This window comes from Castor canadensis, chromosome 4, assembly GCF_047511655.1.
Source record: "Castor canadensis chromosome 4, mCasCan1.hap1v2, whole genome shotgun sequence".
NCBI classification, from domain to species: Eukaryota; Metazoa; Chordata; class Mammalia; order Rodentia; family Castoridae; genus Castor; species Castor canadensis.
The window spans coordinates 135281148-135287768 of record NC_133389.1 but is presented as its reverse complement, the minus strand read 5'-3'; the positions used below and the strand labels follow the sequence as shown (position 1 = coordinate 135287768).

The following is a 6621-nucleotide window of genomic DNA, read 5'->3' as shown; positions in this document are numbered from 1 at the left end:
ATTTTTTTTTTTTTTTACCATTAGCAACAGAGGTTCATATTAACCAGTATTTTTTCCACAGATTAATCTATTTTTGAGGTTTTCAAAAATCTGAAGGAAATTTTATTTCACCTTCTCACTGGAGTCTGGCCCACCCTCTTGGTGGGGGCTAGAGCACTTCCTTAAACAATCCACATTTAAAAGCACCCTGAGGTAGAATTGCAATGGTAATGTTCCAAGGGGTGGACTGTATTGGGTCAACTGGTCTGGTGGTTGGGGCTGGGATCAGGGTTCCTCACTGGAGAATTTTTTTTAAGTCTGTGGGCATACCTCATCTCCCTCATTCTCAGGCCTGCTAGGAGAACACAGTCTATAGTTCCGCCATTGTACTGCAGTCAGCAGGACAGGAAGGGGCTGGTCACTTCCTTCTGGCCTAGGCCTGGTTGCTCTGTCCCCTCTAGTGCTGCTGCTTAACCTGAGCCAGGATGTCTCAGACCTTCTGCTAAGCCATCTGGCTGGTGTAAAAATGCCAGGAGGTCTTAATGATGACTTGGTCGTTCTTGTCCAGGGTCTTGTCTCTAGGCACTACCACCTCAGCTACTGTCAGATTCTGTAACTCATTCACAGTTTTGTCGCCTTTGAGGATGACCTGGCCAGAGGCTGAGATGGACACCTGTATGTGAGTTTCCAGCTTTACTTCCTTTTTGGGGGCCAAAGAAATTCTCCTCTTTGAGTTTGCCATAGATTCTTCCCAGCGCCTTGTATTTGGCCTCTGGGTATCCAGTGATGATAACCATTCAAACTTTGGAGTCAGGTGCAACAATCTTGATGGAGGCACTGGAGGTCAGGGAGAGTTGTTTGATGGGCTGTCACTTCTTGCTGATGATGGCGCCTCCTGCTGGGAGGGGAGGAACACCTGCACATCTCCTGCTCTGGAGCCTGCATAACAGAGATGTAGCGAGCAGCCCCGTAACACTACTGGGAGGAGGGGAGGGGGGCAATTCACTGGAAGAAGCTGGGAGAAGACCTATTGCAGCCAGGTAGAGGCCAGGGATCAGATGGGACTGCAGGCTCATGCCAACTATGTCATTCCTGTAGGCTTCCCAACCTTTCTTCATGATTTTCTGCTCCACCCTAAAGCAGTTCTCGATGGCCTCCTTCACATTTCTAGTTCTCTTGGGGTTGTAGAGGGTGAGGTCCTATAGCGAGCAGATGGTGATTTTGTCTCTGTGTCCTGCTGCACTTTCTTCAGCTTACGCCTTTCCGTGTTAATGAGATGCCTCAAGAAGTTATTATGGCCAGGATCTTCAGAGGGACCTCATCAGCCCTTTTGGTGTCCTTTGCCTCCTGCATAATGTCCAAGACCATCTTACAGGCAGAGGAGCAGCCTTCCAGGGGTCGAGTGGATGCTGATGGCCTTTTTGATCGCGCCTGCATTCTCCTTCCTATGTACATATATCTTTGATTGGGTCTGTTTCATGATGTTGCAGATGGTAGCACCCTCATTGCTAGTGATGGCACCCATATACTGGGTGGGTACCAGGAGCCGAAGAGGGATGTCCACTTGCTGCTGCCTGGCCCGGGGCCCTGCTGCTACAGGCAAGCTCTGGCTTGGCTGATCCCTGGAACCAAAGCCTCCTTGACGTCCATTCTCAGGGCCTTGTACTATATGCTCATCAGGAATGTGGGAGACCTTCAGGGCATGGTTCTCCAACTGGTGACCATTCAGCTTCATGATGGCTTGCCTGGTCTTCTCCCGATTGGAATAGGTGACATTCATCCCTACAGTCTTGCTCTGTGTTCACTTACTCTACTGTGTCCTACTGAGTCAGCAGGCTGTCCAGTACTTCCCACCAGAGCTGAGGTGGAATATTTCAGATGCTCCGTGCTGTTCCAGAGATTGGAGACACGCAATAAGCAAAAGTGTGTGGCTAGAGGTGCTCACAATGTGAGGAAAAAGGATGTATGCCTATCACTTCTAATATTGCAAGTGATATTGAACCCTGCCTCTTTCCAAAATAAAGTCATTTATATCTTATTTGTCAATTCTACTATAACTTAGTAATGATCAGTCAAGACTTGTGGCAAATTGGAGAACAAATTTTGTTAAGTCCAAAGTTCACAGGTTTCTGAGCTATCTACTAAATAATATCAATAGCCAGAGTTGCAGGAAGAAGTAGTGGTTTGGGCTCCATACCTTCCATACTCACAGTTCACCTCCAGCCCTCTTCAGCTTGCGCCTTACTCTCCACTAACTCCTAAGAGGGTTCCTGATCCACCAGTAGTTTCTACCACGCATAATGGAGGACAGTGCTATAGAAGAGAAATATCCAATGGCTGTGAGAGAAATCTGCAATGGGCAAAAGGGTGGTAAGGGAGTTAAATCTGACTAGGGTCAGGTCACTCAGTTTGACCAGAAGGTAGAAAGGAGGGGGTAGTGCCTCTCTCCCATTTGCATGCTGCCGGACAGAAACCATCTGGGTACTTGCAGTTGTGAAGGGACTTTGAAAATGAAACAGCTGGAAGCAGTATATGTTATCCCATACATATGCTGTCTACAGTTTAGGTTAAGTGAGTTAAGTGCTTTGGGTGCTTTGATTAGAGAAAAGGGACAATTTGATTAGAGAAAAGGATTTAGCCAATAGAAATGCAGGATGCTCCATTAAATTTGAATTCGAGACTTTAAAAATTAAAAACTTGTTTAGTATAGTTATGCAATATTTGACACAAGCTCATACTAAAATAGTATTGTTGATCGAAGTTCAGATTTAAGTGGGCATCCTGTATTATATATACAGTGAGAGTACCTTACAGGTCTGGGAAATCTTAAGCCTCCCATTGGCCTCTAGAAGAACAAAAAAGAGAACTGAGCTTTTGAGAGTCTTAGTGGGAAGGAAAGAACAGAAAAGGGCCTCCTCCAAAAAAAATGATAGCAGGACTGGAGGTGTGGCTTAAGCAGTAGAGTGCTTGCCACACAAGCATGAAACCCTGAGTTTGAACCTGAGTACCACCAAAAACAAGATAGTAAGAGTCAGTGGCTGTAGATCCAAAGGAAAGAACAAGTACTTTCTAGGAAGACAGCCTGCTATCTCATCAAACTAGAAAGAAGATGAAACTTGCCATTTTATCACTTGGCAAGGAGATCCATTTGGTTTGGAAGAGAAGTGTTGACCTGGAGGACTTGAAATACTTCTGAAATTGAAGAGCTCAGTCTTCACCTGCTATCTCTAGAGGCTAGTGCTAAGCCAGAATGTGTGATCTCTCTATCAATTTGGGACACGCTATAATAATAATGAACCAATTCTAAAACATAGTGAGATCCACTGGCTCTCTGAAACAAGCTGCCTCTTGGCAAGCACTCTGGCTGTGTCCTCAGTGAGACACTTCTCAGGAGCAAGCTTCAGGCAAGCTCTGTCCCTAGTGGCCTTTTTTTTTCTTCTCTAGTTCTTCCTATCATGTCCTGGAAGAAATCTGCTGGGCAGAAGTGTACCATTTTGCTTTTTAAGTTTTTTAATTATAAATATTTCGGGTTTGGCATTTCTGTGCAATCAGTTTGACTTTTATTAATATTATCTTTAATTATAAATTTCAAGTTGTTTGTTTGTTTCAATGATCTATGCTCAGATCACTTGAGTTAAATTCTCCTAGGATTCAAAATTTGAATATCTGTATGTTCAGTAAAATGACATTCTACTCCTTTTTATAATTTCCTCTCACAGAATGTTTTAAAACTTTGGTAAACAGCAAGTTATAAACATCTTTTTTGGCAAACAAATATTATACTGTCATTCTTCATTTAATGATCTTAATAAAGATCAGCTTTTATTGATTTATTTTTCTTTTATCTCACCACAGAAACTTTGCCAGAGACACTATCTGGACTTGCAGGAGCTCAAACTCAAAGGAGTATTAATATATGAAGTTGGATGAGTTTTATTTTAATGGAAATAGGACAACTTGCTGTGTAAGATAGATAGTATTGCAAATCAATTAGGAGCAAGTCCACAAATGGTACTAGAAAAGTTAATTACCCTTAGAGGTAAATGTTAACTATTTCACAATGTAAAAATCTGTGACAAATGTATTGAAGACATATATAACAATTCAAAATTTGCAGGGGTTTTAGGGAAAAATCAAATAGAATGTCTTCATGCATTTAGGAGAAGGATTTCTTAAATAAAGTATTAATAGCCACAGCAAAGAAAACAATCAACAAAATGAGAAGTTGCTCTTCAAACTGGGGGAAAAAATATTTGCAAATCACATATCTGATACAAGGTTAGTACCCAAAATGTATAAGGAACTCTTACAACTAAATAACAGGGAAAATATAACCTGATTGAAAAAAAAAAAGTAGACAAAGAGCACAAACAGACATTCTCCAAAGACTTAAAAATAGCCAGAAGACATATGAAAAGGCTCTCAACATCAATAATGATTAGGGAGATGCAGAATAAAACCAACCAGACACACTAGAATAGCTATTCTCAAAAAGAGAGACAGAGAGAGAAGAAACGTTGGCAAGGCAAAGGTATAGAAAAAAGAAAACCCTTGTACACTGGTGGTAGGAATGTACATTGGGACAGCCATTATATAAATTTAAAACCTGAAGAAGTCAATGCAAACGACCACATGGCCCAGGAATCCCACTTCTGGGTATATTCTCAAAGGAAATAAAATAGCCACCTCAGAAAGATATCTGTACTCCCATGTTCACTGAAGCATTATTTACAATAGCCAGGATATGGAAACAGTGAAAGTGTCAATAGACAGAAAGATAAGTGTGATTAATACAAAAATATATAATGGAATATTATACAGCCCTTAAAAGAAGATCCTGCCATTTGCCACAATATGGATGGGCTTGAAGGATAGAATGCTAAATGAAATAAGCTGGGTACAGAAAGAAAAATATTACATGATCTCATTTATATGTAAGATCTCTAAATAATTAATAACAGTCCAATATACAGAGATAGAGACTAAAACAGTGGTTACCAGGGGTGAATAGGAGAGAAGATATACTCAGATGTATGTTGCAGGATATAAAGTAGCAGATATATAGGATGAACAAGACTAGATATTTCACATACAACCTGAAAACTAGTTAAGAAAACTGTATTTCATTAGCAATTTTTGTTACAATTAGTGGACAGGATTGTTAATTTGCTTCATTGTAGTGACCATTTACTATTTATATGTATGCCATAACATCATCTCGAAAACTTCAAATGTACACAGTAAAATTTATTTTTTTAAGGAAGAGAGAAACCTGGCTTTTTGAGGGCAGGGAAACAAATTTTTTTTTTAAAAAAGATAAGTTTAGATGTTGGGTGTAATGGCACATACCTGCAATCCCACCTGCTTGGAGGCAGAGATCAGGAGGATTGTCATTCAAGAACAGCCCAGGCAAAAGTTAGCAAGACCCGCATCTCAGTGAAGCTGGGCATGGTGGCACGTGTCTGTCATCCTAGCTTCACAAAAAGCATAAATAGGAGGACTGAAGTCCAAGTCGACCCAGGGGGGAAAATGTGAGACTCTATTTGAAAAATAACTAAAGCAAAAAGGGCTGAGGCATTACAGAAGTGATAGAGACCCTGCCTAGCAAAGCATAATATGGGATGACTTTTATGTGCATAATACTATTTTTGTAAAAAAGAAAGTTATACAACACTACATATAGTATGATTGCATGGGAAAAAGCTAAGAATAGGCAAAATTAAAATACATTATCCACTGTTATATATGGTCGTAACTTTAAAAAGCAATGTAATGTTGAATATTATTACCACTGAAGCAGAGAAATACTGGAAAAAGGAGCACAGATAGTTTCAAGAGTACTGGTAATTTTCTTTTCATTAGTAGGAAAGTGGGTTTATAAGGGTATGTTGCATTATCTTTGTAACTTAAATTTAAATTATATATTCTTTTGTGGCAGTTAAGTTTTATATTCAAAAGCCCATTTAAAAATAAGAGCATTCTGTTTTGGTTGTATTGACTGAATATAGCTGATTTCCAATGGCACATCTCAAAACAGGTAAGAAAAGTCATCAAAAGCAAAGGAAAGTTAGTGGGAATAGAAAAAGAAAGGGAAGAAGGGAAGGGACAGAGAAAAAGCAGTAAGTCATTTACTTACTTTCCTAGCAACATTCACTTTTTAAAGTATATTGTTCTTTTCACCTTCTAAATCCAATTTTCTTAAATAGCTATTAATCCATATCCAGAGTATAGGACTCCCAGGGAATGTTCAATCTCCAGGATGGTTTCTAGAATTAAGTCACCCCTTGAGCAGTGAGCAGAGGTTACAGCGGAGCTTGCTAACTATGTGACAGGCAGTTCAGAGCACATGGGGAGCACATAGCTACTGCCCAAATACAGCACAAGAGTTTCCACAGCACATCCAACTTGAAGTTCAAAGAGCATATAGAAAATGCCAGGTGAATAAAGGGGTGATAGACTCTGTAGGAAAATGTACTTATTCATTCCTAAAAACCTACTGGATACACTGTATGAAGAGTTTACAAGGGCTTCAGGGATAATTATATGGGGTGGCCACACTTTTGTTTGACATGGTAAATTCATAAAGTCATTCCCACACTAAATTCAATCCTAACAAACATTGTAATACTACTCCAAAGATAC

General features: G+C 40.1%; 1 pseudogene; it reads right to left on the bottom strand.

The window, feature by feature from the left end:
* Positions 1-397: 397 nt before the first annotated feature.
* Positions 398-1787, bottom strand: LOC141422384 (insulin-like growth factor 2 mRNA-binding protein 1 pseudogene; annotated as a pseudogene).
* Positions 1788-6621: the final 4834 nt, after the last annotated feature.